This window comes from Amblyomma maculatum, chromosome 4 (genome assembly GCF_055883805.1).
Source record: "Amblyomma maculatum isolate TAMU_Amacu chromosome 4, ASM5588380v1, whole genome shotgun sequence".
In the NCBI taxonomy this organism is placed as follows: Eukaryota; Metazoa; Arthropoda; class Arachnida; order Ixodida; family Ixodidae; genus Amblyomma; species Amblyomma maculatum.
This window is the reverse complement of record NC_139347.1, coordinates 166,685,258-166,702,453: the sequence shown is the minus strand read 5'-3', so window position 1 is coordinate 166,702,453 and position 17,196 is coordinate 166,685,258. Positions and strand designations below refer to the sequence as shown.

General features: G+C 47.0%; 1 long non-coding RNA gene across 1 annotated transcript; it reads left to right on the top strand.

Moving 5' to 3' along the window:
• The first annotated feature begins 331 nt into the window (after positions 1-331).
• LOC146193435 (uncharacterized) lies at positions 332-7,777 on the top strand. The gene is made up of 3 exons (XR_014706454.1): positions 332-565; positions 2,438-2,587; positions 7,429-7,777. It is a non-coding gene; the product is annotated as an uncharacterized LOC146193435 (long non-coding RNA).
• The last annotated feature ends 9,419 nt before the right edge of the window (positions 7,778-17,196 follow it).

Genomic DNA, 17,196 nt, shown 5'->3' with positions numbered 1-17,196 from the left:
ACACAAAACAAAACTATTTATTAGAACTCGACTCGAGCGGTGCGCGCTGGCGGCCGCTCATCGGCACGGTCCGAAGTCACGGCTGGCCGGTGCAAGCAGAAGAGGGCTGGGTAAAGGAGGAATGGAATGTTGAGAGGGTCGTTGGTCCTTCGTTCCCACGCGCAGCCCTTGCGAACACAACACCGCGGCGGGAATCACGCGCTGGTTGAGCGGGTCGTTGTTCCCCCTCGCCTACGCGTCTACGTGCAAGACACAACAGACAGCATCCCCAGCTGCGCTGCTGTGCAGCCTCCTCCCGAAGCGTTCATTTCAGAGCTTGTTGGAGGCGCTACAAGACTTGTGACAGCTTCTTAAACCTTTCTTTAATTTCTTCCCTCATTAATTTTCTTTTTCATTGTGCTGTGCATAATTTTCTCTTGCGCCTATACATGTCCATGTGCTCCGGTTGGTGCTTGCTACATATCAGTGAATAGCTGAGCTGTGAAATGTCGCCGGAGTACGGATTACAGCAACGGCGGGATACCATCGGCATTATCAGACTCAGTGAACGCCGTCATCTTAGACCGTGAGTATATATCTTTGCAGCATGCCATTGCTTCATAATTGGTTCTATATAATCTCCTACCAGTTTCAAATGTTCTCTTTCCTTATTCTCCTCGAAACAACTGCGCGAAGCATGACTTCAAGAACTAAGCGAATTTTCGTCCGGGTTACATGCAAGCAAGTGCGTGGACTTATTTGCTGGCTGCGATATGAATAGCATTTGCGCCGAAAATAGAGGAGCCGTGCGTAACAGGTGTGTATGCCACCAACACGTGACAGAACACTGCAGGCAGCCATTTGCGCAGTTTTTTGACTGTGCAGCGCGCCGCAATCAATTAGTAACCAGATACTATGCGCCCGGCTTTGTACATATATTTTGAACAGCCTCTCTTCTGCGCGCAGGAAGCCATGTTCACACAGTTTTTGCATTTTGTTAAGAGTTAAGGGCAGTTTTTTGTTTTCAGATGTACAGACGAAGTTTTGAAAACTGTTCGTGCCGTCTGTGCAAGCGAATTTTACAGTGGGGCAGACATGTGCGTGATGCCGCTTGATGACTAGGCTATAATTAAGTCATAATGAACCTCCACTTTTATAATGGTTAATATCATATTGAGGAATTGAAAGCCGTGAACAGCGCAAGTGAGCCCCTTTTCAAAATTTTCTTAATCGACGCCCCCCTTCTGAGCACGTGCCTTCAGGTGAGGGCGTTATCAGAAAGCGGCGACAATAGGAGAGCGATTTCGCAGACGCGCTTCGAGGGCGGGGCAAAATAACAATACAAGCAAAAAGGCACATCAGCCGTGTGTGCACTGCGTCCCTGTCACTGCAAAGTAAACAACGTGCAGCGGGACACAATGTACAAAACATTGACGGCCGGTATGAGGCAACCATATCGTCCGAAATATATTGCTCGCGAAGCGCTCGATGACGGCGCGCACTTTCAGGCGAAATGGGACAGGATGTCAGGTCCGCCTGTTCGGCAATTACAGCTCTTTGTACCTCACGTGCCGTACCGTATGCATGAAGTGCACGCCATAGCCATCGTGCAAGAATGTTGAAACCGAAGCAGCGATCCACGTATTCTAATTCTATAGGAAATCATTTGGGAGTAGAAAAGAGCAACTTAATATGATGTGCATGGTTCTTTAATGAACGATATGTATAAATGGACGGTTGAACAGTTACAGTAATGGTGTGTTCCGCTAGAATTGTTTACGGCCGTGACCGCAATAAACATTACTCATATTGCTCTTAGCTTTAAGCTCTGGCATTGATAAGCCTATCTAAAGAACCGACTGGCAGTGACAGGTTGTTTACAGCTGTTGATCAAAAGGTAGGCCATCATGCTAATATTGCAGGCATATTTGCTTCTTTTTGTACCTCTGTTTACTAAAACTTAATTTTGTTCCCCATTCCTAGGGACGCTGCACCTCTTACAACACTCAATGTTCAGTCGCTTTTATTCAAGTATACAAAAAGGAGGAAATGCGCATGCACTCATAGGATAGCCTGTCTTTCCATTAACAGCTGCAAATAACACGCCACTGCTCCTCGGTACCTTGGATGAAGTTTTCAATGGGGTTACCTGAGATGCCTAGCAATTGCTGTAATATTTATACCAATCACTGCAGTGAAACAGAAAGGTAACACTGCATCACTTTAACTGCTGCATGCACCTATAAACGTGCCTTAATTTATTGCCTATTCTTATAGACGCAGGACCTCTTACTATAGGCTTTGTTCAGTAAGCAACCGTCTTTCATTGCTTCAATTTCTATCTCTCCACCACTTTCTTGTTGCTCTGGGTGTGATCATTTGATTTCATTGTTCAAATCATATTGTTTTATCATGTGTGAATGATTTAGCCTGCACATACATGCTTTCATTTTTTTAGATGCGCATCGGGAGCGTTTTCTACATAGAAGTGGATCGATTGAGTTGTATCACTGGTGCGAAAGCCGACAACCCCCAGAAGATATGTGTCCTGTGGTTGGAAGGGAAATAAAGAAGAAGAAAATCAGCGGAAAAGCCTGCCTAAAAAAAGGTAGCACTGCGTCACTGTAACTGCTGCATGCACCTTTAAATATGCCTTATTTTTATTGCCTATTCTTATAGACGGTGGACCTCTTGCTATTGGCTTTTTGCAGAAAGCAACCGCCTTTCATTGCTTCAATTCCTATCTCTCCACCACTTTTTTGTTACTTCGAGTGTGATCCTTTGATTTTATTGTTCAAATCATATTACTGAATCGCCGGTGAATGATTTCGTCTACACATACATGCTTTCATTTTTTTTAGGTGCGCATCGAGAGTGTTTTTTACGTATAAATGCATCGATTAAGTTGTATCACTGGTGCGAAAACCAACATTTCGGCACCCCCAGAAGATTTGTGTCTTGTGGGTGGCAGGGGTATAAAGAAGAGGATAATCAGTGGAAAAGCCTGCCTAAAAACTTACAATGATGGCGCAAAAGCGAAATGCTGATCAGGGTTAGAGTCTGATTACTTCTGTTATCCCATTTCACTTGCTAAGTGATGTGACATATATGAAGCACCTTAGTATAATTTGTGGTATACTCACTGAAAATTGTGTAGACATTAACTTTTTTCTCGTTCAATTATTTTGAGTGACGCACGAATTGGAATAAAACGAAGTCATCCACACGTCTAATGCCCATAGACATTAGATGCGTTGATGAGCTCATTGTGTTCCTATGTGAGCATGCAATAGTTTGTCGAATATATTAATATGTTAAAAGTTGATTTTTTTACTGTTAACCGGAGTAATACATATGCTCCATATCATAGCATTATTCGCCTGTAGTTTGTATCTGCTCTTTCCTAAATTGTATTCTACAAAGTATACGTGTGTCATCTCGTACGTCTATTTAACTAGCGAACAATTTGTAATCGAATCCCTTTTGTGATGTTTCAGCTACAAATAATGTATGACAGTTGTGACAATATAGGTAGCTTTAGGTATAACATATAGCGCGAAAATCTTTAATATATGCGATGATATTTTTATTCACCGCATTATTCACCAGCCTGTTGAAGAGACGAAATGAAAACAAATATGGATGTCTTCGGACAGGAACAGTAATCGTGGTGCCATGACCATTTTTTTAATTAAATTTTCATATGTCGTGGGCTAATGTCTCGACACAAAGAAATGACCCTTAGGTTTGCCAGATGCGGCGTAGTATTCTCGAAAAAAAAAACGCCTATCACTAAAGCTGGAAAACGCCGTTTTTGTCGTTTCAAAAAGTTGCACGTTTGGAGGCCGGCTGGTTGCGTAAAATTTTGTCATCCACTGTTTTTTACTCACCGCATTTGGGTAGCGTTTACTTGTATAAGAAGTATTAAAAGTGTGTTTTATTGATGCAGTTGATTTAGTAAAAAATCGCAAACTTTGCTTCAAGAACAACGCGCTACAAAAATGTTAATGTTCAACCTTACATACTGGCGTGACGCATTGCGTTGTTTGCACTAAAATATTCTGTGTTTATTACGCAGGTCATATTGTTAATTTAAGGCAGAATTTGGAGCTCTAAGCTGCTATGTGTGTTCTCTGTAACGCCACCAAAAGTATTATGCTGGAAAGCGATTTGCTTAAGATTGTAATTATAAAAATTACACATTGAAAAATCATCTTCAAAAATATAGTATTGTTAGTGGTGGTCAAAGCTGACAAATGGAATAATATATTAATAACCTAGATTGAATACTATTGCACCTAGCAATAAAAAAGAATGCAGGACAGAGAAAAAGTTCAGCCTTCACTTGCGTTCTGCCATGAAATTGAGAGAAATAGTGAATTAATACCATTTTAAGCTATATTAAGTATTTGTCCCAGAAGCAGAAAAACGGTGTTAAGCGCTGACAATGTTTTAAATTTTACTTAAGGTAAAATGTAACTAAATTAAGCAAATACTAAATTGAAGTTTTGATGCCTATTCCTTAAGGGGGAGCCATATAAGCACATCTATAGAACAAAAACAAGCATTTTTATATTTCTAATATTACATTTTGTAGAATTCAATATATTTACTGACTCAAATTAACAAAGTACTTTGCATTGTTTCCACAGATTTTGATAAAAATTGATGTTGCGGCCGTTTCTTCAATTCTAATCAGTTTTCCTTATTTTACCATTTTCTTACTTTTGTCCAATTTCAAAATAATATGCAGATACACACACAAATCTAGAGCTTCAAATTTTTTCAGAAATAAAGAATGGAACCTAGATAATGTAGAAAAATAGTTTCTGTGCCAAGATATTATTGGATCTTGCAAGAATGCAGGCTGAGTTTGGCCATTATCAGCACAAGCACTCGGTTTAATATTTAATGTTATATTTTTAAACAGGATAACGCAACACTTTTTAGTCCGTGATATTTTTGAGGTACTGAAGATTTTTGAGAGGGATTTGAATGAAAATCGAAGATGATCTTTTTTTAATTGCAGCAAATTTGCCCTTTACTGCTGTTTTCGAATTCTGAGCCATTTTGATGCGTTGTGGAGAACACAGCTAGTGGTCTGGAGCTCCAGATACTGCCTGGAATTAAGAACATGCGTCAGGAGGTGAAAACATATTTAGTGCAACCAACCTAATGCATCATATGCCAGTACATAAGGTTAAAAATGAATATTTTTGCAGCGTATCGCTCCTGAAGGAAAGTTTGCGATTTTTTAATAACACAACTGCAAAAACAAAATAGGTTTCTAATAGTGTTTGTAATTATAAAACCTGCATATATTTAGTGAGTAAAAAAGAGCAGATGACAAAATCATGGTATCCAAACTTGCAACATTTTGAAATGGCAAAAACAGCGTTTTCTACCTCTAGAGATATACCATACAATTGTTTTTTTTTTTCGAGGAAACTACGCGTATCTTGAAAAACTAAGGTTAATTCTTTTGTGTCTAGATACTTGCCCGCCACATATAAGAATTTCATTGGAAACGAAAGATGGCCATGGGACCTCGATTATGTTTCTTATCTAAGGCACCCATAATACGCTGTCAGAAAGCCAATATCAACGGCTTTTTTTAATATTCCATATTTCGAACGGTTGTGCCATCTAAGAAAATTAGAAAGCTAGGCACACCTTAGGTGTAGCCAGCCCTCACTTTCTGTTACAGCTGCATTTGCTAAGCTGAATAATGCGTTGATTACTTTATTTTAGCCACGAATATAGCGCTATTATGTGTCAATTTTAAAGAAAGGCCGCAGTGACGCGATTCCTGTAGAATTTGTAAGTGAAATCTGTAAATCTTACAAATCTACCCATATATATGATCTCTTGCAGGTTTTATTCAAGCTACATTACACCTGCTGTGCCCCATAGCTTGAGCCAAGGGTTATAAATAAACCATTAGAAACAGACGATGGAAACCGGTGGTGCATTGCTGGCAGCCACTTAGGACAGCGCAGAAAATTTTTATTTTGTACGTGGGGAAGTGAGGTTATTCGCTTCAAGTATTAAATATTCACTTTAGACAATAAATAGGACTTACAGAGTCGGTGAGCACGTTCGGAAACCCCTGTTTCAATATTTGCGGTTAGAAACCTCATGTGTACTTTTTTTTCCCGCTGTAGATAAATTCCGGGTTATGCAGATACCGAAACCGTTACCAGCCTATTCGCGCACCTCAACTGTGCTGCTCACAACATGATTTTGAGCGGACAAAACAACCTGCCGCTAAGATTGCTAGCCCCATGCATGAGTAAGGGTGATATGCTGGCGATGGTTGCTTCGCGTCGGCCCTTTGGCGCACATGAAGGCTGCAGTTACAATGAGCGCGCCGAACTTTGCAATGCGGATAATGACTACAAAGCGGTAAGGATATAAATGAGTTTAACAGTATTTTTCAGCTGTAAAATACAAATACAGTCTTGTTGGACGATGTGCTGGCGCGGACGAAGAAACCATAGGCAACTTGTAGGTCTAACGCTACACAGGGGTACACAGAGCCAAGCCAAGTCCTCAATTGTATTGTCCGGGAATCAGATTTCTGTATTTTCGTGGTTTCCTATTGTATCTGGCGTTCAAAATGCAGACGCGAGGGTTCTTTATCACAAATAATCAAACGTGGATTGTGCCGGTACTCTTCAAAGTAGCAACACCATTTATTGTGTAAGTCATTAATCAGTAATTTAGGTAAATAATGTCAATAAGGATTCCAAACAAAACCTTTTCTGTGGCGCTCAAGGTAGCTTCCAGCAATATATATCTGGTTTCCTTTGCCTGCCTCCGAAATGTTTTTTTTTATCCCTTGGATCAAATTTGCTTGGACAAGCAGTATATGTGTAAAAATGATGCACCTGTGAGCTACCCGTTTAAGGGAGCTCCCGTTTAAGTGAACTACCCACAAAACCAGTCAAAAGCGTATATCAGCTAACCAGCGGCCAGTGCAGCAGTCGTGGGCTTAGATCGCTTGTGTATATTATATCTTGCCATTTAAAAAAAATGAAAATGGTCGCCGAACATTCTCTTGGTAACGATTATTAGTATAAACTGTTTGCACATCGCAGAAAACGTAGGAGCGGCAAAAAACTAGCGCGCCAGTCATATGCGGAGACAGCCGATAATCAAGCACTAATTTCTAGTGTGGGATGAAACACTGGCTGTCTCAGCCGTATTGCTGTGAAGGCGATCAAAATGCAACAGGTCACATGCTATGCAATGTATGTGCGTCTTTCATCCTAATAAACCCAAGGCAGCTGAAACTAGTCTGGAACTCATCAGTATAGTGTTTCTCATTGACCATAAATTTCGGTACATGAATCCTGGAATTTTCTACATCTTCCTAAAATAATGCGCGCGATTTTATATGCCTCGTAATAGTGTTGTAAATTTTGTTTCCTCATTGTTTTTGCGCAGGTGCCATTTGCGAAAAAGTTGGGGTGGACGATTTGGAGGCACACGCATTTATTCGCAGGTGGCTGCCTGGTTCCTGTGACAGGGGGGGTGGAAGAAAAAGGCGTTATGCTGAAACCTCCTCTGGCGAACCAGGCATGCCACCTGTGAATGCAATTGCAGGGTCAGCCCCCTCACTACGCCTATGAGTGTGCCCTCCAGCTCCCTGGCCCCTTCCACTTCCCGAGAGCCCGCCCTGCCCTGACCAACCCTGCCACTGCCCCGCTAACTGCTGCTGTGTGTGCCCTCAGCGCTGGCTAGTAACAACTGCCGTCTATAGTAACAATTGCAATAAATATTATCTTTTTGTGAACCATGCCCTTGTTTTGTGAATATCTACTGGTTGCTCATGAGCAACAATTTGAATTTATATGGCCACTCCTATTTGAAAGGCCATTATTGTCCCAGCAAGTTCGATGTGCTGTCACGAATATGGCTAGAATGAAAAAGGCTGCATTTTGTGGCCTGCACAGGCAGTGCCACAAAATGTGTAATCTTGACATCATCAATGGCACATGAATGGAGTAGCCGGTGTACCCATAAACCATTGGATTAATATTGGTATCGACAATATGCGGCATGAATGGAGTAGCCAGTGCACCTGCAATGGCTAACCATTGGTATGGTATTGGCAAAGACAATGGGCCATCAATGGAATAGCTGGTATTAAACAAATATTGGTAATACAATGATGGTATAATGCTGGACAGTATTGGCAAGAATCATGGTGCATGAATGGAAAGTCTAATATTGTGCCTACATTGGTGGCTCTAGCTTGGTTGAACACTGGACCAATCTTGGAACGAAAGATGGGCCAAGAATGGAGAATGTAGTAAAATGCCCAAATGCCAATACCACTCCAATATTGATGCCATTCTTTTCCAGTGATGAACCATTGTTGGACCAATGCTGGTGTGCTGCTTGGGATCTTTCTTCTTCACCAGAATTACAGGGGCGGCCCAGGGACTGCATGACTCTTGAATAACACCCTTTTCCAGCATATCCCGAACCTGCTCACTGATGACCTACCGTTCTGTTGGTGACACTCTGTACGGCTTCTGTCGAATTGGGTGTGAGTAGCCTGTGTCAATGCGATGCCGGGTACGTGTCACGGGAATGCACCGTGAGCCGCTAGGCTCGGAAAAATCAAATATGGAAGAATACTTGACCAGTAAGGCCTCCAAAGCGTCACACTGGTCCCTGGTTAGAGAGCGGCTGATCATCCGATGTAGTTGCGAGTCAGGGGCTGGAGCGGCAGCACTTTCGCCAGGTGCATCAGTAACCAAAGCCACCGACGGGGCGTCGTCTTGGCTACAGGTCGCAATCTTCATATTCACAGGCAAAACTACTGGTTGCGAAGAACAATTAATGGCCCACAGCCGTGAGCAGCCCTTGACCACCGACAGTAGGCAGTGAGGAACCAGAATGTATTTCTTTGCACAGTTAGAATGAAGCGGTGCCACTGTAGCGTCGAAGGTGTCGGAAGCACGGCTGGGGCACAAAACTGGGACGCACACCATAGACAAGGCTGGCACATTGGTATCCTCTGTTACACAGAACACATCCTCACGGACGTGTGGCTTCTCTAAGAGTCCAGAAGGAAGGGAACCATCAACGCAGAGTTCCCCAGAGCGGCAGTCGACCGTAGCGCCACACATTCTCAAAAAGTCAATACCTAGAATTATATCATGCGTGCATCGCGAAAGCACTGCAAACTCCGCTGCGAATACCGTTCCACCCAGGGACACCGAAGCACTACAAATTCCCAGGGCACACAACACCTCACCACCCGCGCCATGAAAATTCACATTTCTGTCCCAAACAAACATAACTTTGCGTCCTAACCGCTTCTTAAACGATAAACTCATTATTGAAATGGTTGCCCCGGTATCCACTAAAGCCATTGTCGCCACACCATCCACAAGCACATATACCGTATTCTTTAACATAAAAACAGATGGAGGAATTTCTTCAGGCAGCGCACAGTCTCCAGCGGCCTGACCTCCAGCGGCCGCGCTGACTAGTTTTCCGGCAAAGGCGATGCCGACCGCCGTCGCGGCCGTGGTGACGGAAAGCGGCGCGCAGAAGAGGCAGGTGGGGGTGAGACACTTCGTTCGGAAGCAGGAGAGTGGTTGCGCGGTCCATTGGTCTGGGGATATTCATACGAAGATGGGGGCCATTGCCAATTGGAGTCGTAGAAACGGTTACGTGGCGGAGCATTTTGGACGGGCCGATCGTAACGGGTGAGTGGGCGGCTGCGGCAGTATCGAGCTATGTGCCCCTCAATGCCGCAGCGTCGGCACACGGGGGCTGTGCGACGAAAACCTTGTTCCCTGGAGGGCTCCGAGGAGACAGGGTGCATTGGGTAGCGAAACTCATCTTCAGGTCTTCGGGTTGGACGACGGAAATAGCGAGTAGGTGGTGGTTGAGGATGATACTCATAGTGCTGATCATAGTGCGACAAGAAGTTAGTCGGGCGCGAGTCGTAGCGAGGCGCGTGACCAGGGCTACCGAACCTTGGCATTGGGCTGTTGGAGCAAGCGTCCGCGTGTGCCGTATTGATAGAATTCATAACGGGCATCGAAGGGAGCAAGGAGAGAGGCCCTCGAGAGCCGACAACGTCAGAGGGCAAAGATGATGGAGACCGTACAGGGGGCTCAAACCGCTGCAGTTCCTCGCGAACTATTTGCCGGATCGTTGGCGACAAGTCCATGAAGTTATCTTCAATGCTCGCCACAGATGGAACGTTGGCGAGCCGCCCAAATTTTGGCGTTATGCGACGAGTCTTCAATGTCTCGAATGTGCGAACATGCCGAATTACATCACAGACGGCGTTCAGGTCACCTTTGGCAATTAGAAAATTATAAACATCATCTGCGATGCCCTTCAGAAGATGTCCTACTTTATCTTCCTCGGTCATATTAGCGCTTGCAGTTTTGCATAGCTTCAGAACCTCTTCTATGTAAGTTGTGCATGTTTCCCCAGGTAGCTGAGCTCTGTGCGTAAGCGTGTGTTCCGCTCGCTTCCTTCGTGCAAGACAGTCGCCGAAGCACTGCCGCAATTCAGTAACGAAACGGTCCCAGGTGGTAAGAGAGTCTTCGTGGTTTTCGAACCAAACAAGAGCGGTATGAGTTAGGAAGAAAACCACGTTTGCGAGCTTAGCGGCGGCGTCCCATCGATTGTAGCGGCTCACCCGTTGGTAGTGGGTCAACCACTCGTCAACGTCCTCGCCTGCCGCTCCCGCGAAAGTCCGGGGCTCCCGATAGTGATGCGAAGAACTGTTCGCTGCGCCCGCAGGCCGGTCTTCAGCCTGGATCACCGCGTCACCACGAGCTGCTTGCGGGTCATCGGCCGATTGCATGGCGCTGGTTTGCGGTTCGAGGCCCGCAAGGCGACGACTCCGGCGAGGCTCCAGTTGTGTCGGTGCTGTCTGTAGAGCCAGGGATCGTTACCCAGCACCTCCACCACAATGTTACGCCCTTAACGTCGCGACGGAGACGTTCTAGTCGGTTCAGTACGCTAGGTACACACGGCTAGCGGGAACGACACAAGTGCCACAAGACAGAGGTCGAACGGGCGCGCACACTTCTTCTTCCTCTTCCTTCTCTCTTCCTCCTTGCTCTGTTTGAGAACAAGTCCGTAACAATATCTTACCACCTCATCATATACTTCATCTTGTACTACTGGGTTACTACAGGTCATGCATCTCGTCATCCTCGTCTTCTTCTCCCAACTTTCTTACTGCTTCTTCTGCAAACTTCTCATTATATGTGACAGTTCAAACGTTTCCGCTTCATCCATTTTTGTTTCATGAATATCATCCCAGACCTCACTGGCTTCCCCAGCCGTATCTTTCTGTGCCTGCATGATATCAACCATTTTTTTTTGTTTTGTTCCGCCCAAATTGATGCATAACTCGTCACAAATTTAAAGCAGTTTGACCTTGTTCGGCCTCTTGCTGTGTGCCATTTCCAGTATATACATAACGCTCGCGATTTCCCTCTAGAAAGACGCTGCCAGGTATTTCACACAATACCTTGTTTACCTCTTAGCACCCCTTGGTTTCAAAAACTGTCCTCTCGGCTTGAAACACGCAAGGTTCGCAGAATGCTCCACCCAAACCTTTCTCTAAGCTATTATAATATGAGTCAAAGGAAGTCTCGCGTTTGAGGGAAACATCAGGTACTCACCATGCTTATGTGCCTAATGCCGTTCAATGCGTAGCTTTCATCCAGCGTTGCAAGGTCCCCGGTGACAGCCAGTTGCACGGTCACGCCTGGGATATCGGGCCGCTTCCTTCCACTGTAGCACCACTGTCACGCCAGGGACATCCGACCCCTGATCACCAATGTAGCACCACGGTCACACGTGGTATATCCCAACGCTGCCAACCAATGTTGTTCCGAAGGTAGTATGGCCCGTAGTTCATGTCACCCCATTTGTGAACGAGAGCTGCCTGCTCCTTTGGCGGTAGCGATGAAACCGAATGATAGTTGAAGTGATAAACAGGGGCGTCTTAGTGCACTATATACAGGGAATATTTGCAAAAAAAACGGCATGGGCGCCGAGGACTAACAGCTAGACAGAATTGTAGTCGCACAGAGACGGTCGCGGCGCCTACAACACGTCCCTTCCTTGCAAGCGGCACGGCACTTGATGAACGCTCGTGTACTCCTCTCTCTTCGAAGGCAGTGCGCTCGCTTATATAGCATAAAAAAAGGCGTTAGTACTTAAATTTTCTAATCCGGAAGAAGCACGTGACGGCGGCCAGAGATCTAATAAGCCAGCGCGCTGACCGCTTGCTTTAAATCTACCATGGAGCCAAGGCGGTTCGCCACTACGAGACCGGCGCAAGAATGTCTACATGTCTGATCATAGTGACCTCCCGATGCTTCCTGGCAATGCGCCGCTGCCTTTAGGAGCACCATCGGAGCCGGCAAAAGAGAGTGTCAGAAGGAGAAGCACAACGTTCGGTTGAGCGGAATCCGGATGGCTTTCCCAGGCATAGCAATGCGCACTCAGGAAAGGACGAAGGCGCGCAGTTTATATGTGAAAGGCGATTACAAAAATTCGGCAAGCTGAAATATGCGCCCGCTGTGCTGAATCTCCGATCTTGTCCTGTTGTAGCTTGAAGGGTAGCAAAAGTGGTTTTAGAATTCAGTGACAATAAAGATAGCAAATGCATCGTCGCTGCCCTCTCCTCTCTACCAGGGTCCTACATCGTTTTAAATTACAGGCACGGATGGACCAGCTGGCAGTTTCTCTCGATGCTCTTCGGACGTGCTCTCATGTCCAGTACGGCTTCTCCTCAAGTCATCGCCGCCGGTAGTCTTCGTCGAGAGGTTCGAACTCTTCTATTCTCGCTGTCAGCGTATTTGCTGGTATAACCGCACGTATGAACACCGCGTCCGCCAATGCACTGCACCATGCAGCCGGTCGAGAAACACGTTGCGAGATCACTGTCGGTGCCACAGGACGTCACCCTTCACCCTAGCCACCTTTTCGTATCCATAGACCACATTTCCCGCCTGCGCTTCCTGGTTGATGCTGTGCTGAAGTCAACGCGCAGCCGTTCTCCAGGGCTGAGTGTACTTCCATGTCATCTGGACATACACTCCTTGCGGCCAACTCAACCTCCTTCACCACTAATGATGTCCGACCCCTCACTGTGGACATCGAAACGTACCACGCAGGGGTACGTTTCGATGAGTCTTTATCGTCACCGACGTCCCTCAACCCATCCGCAAATCTGACGTCCTCACGCATTTTAATCTGGACGGCAGCATGTGTCGTCGTCGTCTCGACAACACGAAGTGCCTTTCTATCAATGGTGTTATAACGGTGGTTCCTTCCATTCGCAACCGCACGCTGATCCCGTCATGCCCCTACGCCCAAGTCGTCGCAGGCTTTCCCGAGGTGACAAGGCCTTGTAATCTCCATCAGTTCAGTTCAGTTCAGGCGTTCAGTCGTGTCCGACTCTTCGTGACCCTATGGACCATGTCACGCCACGCTTTCCGGTCTCTCACTATCTTCTTAACATCACATAGCTTCATCTGCAATGCCTCGAGAATGCCATCTAACCATCGCGTTCGCTGCCTACCCCTTCTCCATCAGCCACCCAAATATGGTATACCCCACCACATTGTTACGTGGGGTCAACCCGTAGCAACTCGACCGCGCCCCCTCTTCGTTGATCGTCTGGCAATTGCTAAACAGAAGTTCTATAGCATGTTCCAGCTGAATTTTATTCGCCCTTCATCGAGCACTTGGGTCTTAGCGCTCCTCTGGTGCCCAAGAAATAACTGGGTGATGCGTCCATGCGGCGACTACAGGGCTCTCAACGCTCACATGGTCCATGACAGCTATCGCCTTCCACTAATCGACGCCTTCACTGGTCACCTAAAGAGATGCAAGATCTTTAGTAGATTGGGCCTTGTCAAAGTGCAGCCCAAAATCCCCGTTGAAACAGCCAATATCCCGAAGACGACCATCACTACACCTTTCGCGGCCCGTTTGAGTACGCACGCATGTACTTTGCGCTAAAAAAAACGCGGTTCAAACGTTCCAGAGATTCATTGCTGAAGTGATGCGCGCAATCTAGGATGTTTTCGCCTACATCAGCGACATCCTCATTGCGAGCCGTACTCCTTAAGATCACGAGCGTCCCCTCTGGGAACTCTTTAGTCTCCATGAATTTCGCTTGGTCGACAACGCATAGAAATGTGTCTTCGGCTCTTTTGAGCTCAAGTTCCTGGCCCACCACATCTCGGCGCAAGGTGTTCTTCTATTGCTTTCTCACGTCCAACCTGCTAAAAACTTCCCAGTGCCCTATGTAAGCTCCGCGAGTTCTCAGGTTTAGTGAATGCTTTTCCGGTGCTTTATGTCGCACTACGCTAAGCTTCTTTATCCCGACCGACATTTTTCGCACAAGCAAATCCCCCTCCTCCACGATTTCCTGGTCTCCCGAAGCTCAGGCTGCTTTCACGACTACAAAACAAGCCCTCGTCGCTTCTATTCTTTCATCGACCTTATGACTTCCCCGCCCACTCGTACCGTGGTTGATGCTTCCACCGTGGTTATTGGAGTTGTTCTACAGGCTAAAATCGACTCTGAGTGGCACCCACTGGATTTCTTCTCTCGGAAGCTCCAACCTGGCGAGACTCGCTACATTGTATTTGGCCATAATGGGCTCGCCATCTACTCCCCAATCCAGCATTACCGCTACTTTTTGGATGGCCAGCAATTTTAGGTTTAAAGACCTCAGCTGGTCGAAATTTCCGGAGTCCTGCACTACGGCGCCTCTCATACTCTGAGTCGCTTTAGGACGTTAAACTCCATAACCCAAAACATTTTACATTGTAATGGATCATAGGCCTCTGTTGAAGGTGTATCGTATAAACTCTACCAAGTACATCTCCCGCGAACTGCGCCAGCTATCCTCCATATCGGAGTTCACAACATATATCCGGCACATAAAAGGCATCAACAATGAGGCATCTGATGGACTTTAACGGATTAACCCCATCGGTGCGTGTACATCTGGTGTGGACTGGGAATGTGTGGTCCGGGAGCAGCTCTAATACCCTCAGTTTCGAGCCCTGCGTGACAAACCCCCCGACCTCCGTCTGCAGCCCGTGCCTCATGCGCTTCTGCCCCTATTGCTTTGGTGAGACAGGTCATCGGCTCTACCGCATCCGTTCATCCCGGTGGCCCTTCGTCATGACATTTTACAATCACTTCACATCTGCCATCCCAGTATAAGATCCACACAGTGATTCATTACCCGGCGGTATGTCTGGCCGAATATTAACATCGGCGTTCGGCAGTAGGCCCGCTCTTCCCTTGCTTACAGTCCGCAAAAGTGACCTGCCATGCAGATTCCACCCCAGTCTTTCCTGCCACCTTGTGGTCGCTTTGACCACCTTTATCTTGAATTGGCTGGACCGGTACCTCACGTCATAGCTTCCGGTACACTGTGACGATGATCGACCGCTTCACTCGTTGACCCGAAGCAGTGTCCATTTCAGATATTACTGCGGAAACAGTTGCCAAGGCATTCGTTCCAGCACAGCTTTCCCGCTCCGGCTACCCCGGCATTGTTACCACGGATCGCAGCTGTAAGTTCCAATTCTCCATCTTTACTTCCCTCACCCGCCTGCCGGCCTTAAACGCTGCCGCATCAGAGCATGCCATCCCTCGTCCTGCGGCAGGGTTGAGCGGATTTATTGTAGGCTCAAGACTGCCCTTAATGCTCGCCTGAAATTGAGCCCTGGGCTTACCTCCTTACTGTGCTGCTCCGTGACCTCTGCGTGTTATTCTTCTTGACCTTGGGTGTTCGGCGGCCGAACTCAACTTCGGGGCAACCCTGCGGCTTCCCGGAGACTTGTTCATTCCTTCAGCTCCCGCATCCCAGCCCCAGCAGTACCTTCAACGCATCGAGGACTGCATTCACCACCTGTACCTAGTCCCGCCACGATCGTCTGACCGTAAGGTCTTCGAACACTGAGGCCTTGCGTCTTCGACGCATGTTTGCCAAGGCGAGATGCTGTAAAGGCACCTCTTACCCCTTCATACGACGGCCCGTACCATGTCCTCAACAAGACAATAAAGTTGGCGACTATCTCGCTGGATGGTGGTGAAGCGGTAGTCTTCCTGGGTCACCTGAAACCCACATGTATGAGGACACCTTCCCAGGAGCTTCCCTCGGATGTTGATAGCGTACGCCGTGGCCTGCCTGCCGCCTAGGCATCCTCAACCCTACCCAGTCGGCGCTTACATGTAGCCGTTCCGTCTGAGCGGGGATCCTGCAGTACACAGCGACGATATAAAGCGGAGGCGCTGTTATCGGCATTCCCAGAAAGCGACCGAAGAAAACAAATTTCTACGGCGCGCATGGACGACACTGGCTGTTCGGTTGGTGTCACGAAATCGGCGCCCATTTTCATCAAGCCGGTACGGCGCGAGGCCCGCACGGCGTCGCGTGGAAGGCATGGAGAGCAAAGCCCTCTTCCCCGCGCGGGAGAGCGCGTAGCTTTGTACGCGTTGTTGTCACCCTCTTTCCCCTTGCCCGGGGAAGACGGTTGTTCATCGGCCTGGAATGTGCCAGGCCTTTCGAGAAGGTTCTATGGGACTTGGCCAATGACGACGCGCGGCTCGACGGGAGGAGAAGAGGGAGCTATAACCAGCGAAGCTATGTGTGTGTGCGCGCTAGCTTTGGCGCGTGTTAACAAACAGACGCGGCGCGCCCTATTTAAAGCGACTGCGCCGCTTGTTGAGTCAGTCAGTCAGTCAGTTCGTAAGTGTTTTGCGACGTATTCGCCTGGACTCCCGGGGATCACCCGCTGCTGGCAAGCCCACGGACTTTCAAGGGAGCGGCGCTCGTCTTGTATGGCGGCCACATCGTGACTCTTGAGGCGTTGGACTGCAACAGTGCCCGGTGAACAATTTGGTGTTTGTTTATGTACTCTCTCGTGTTTCATCTGTTGTAAAGCCTCTACGTTATCGGATACCTGTGTAATTGCATGCTTAGCGTTTGTATTCTGTGAACCTCTCGTCTATGTATTTCAAGTGATCTTGTGTATTCCTTTGTATCGTCTCTTGCTGTGCATAAATTGTGTTTTGTTTGTTACTTCTGACTCCGATCCTTTCTCTGGTTTGAACCGGCGACCGCTGGGCACCAAACGACCACCCCCTTCTGTCACCACAAGGTAGTTGAATTCCGGCTGAGCTTGC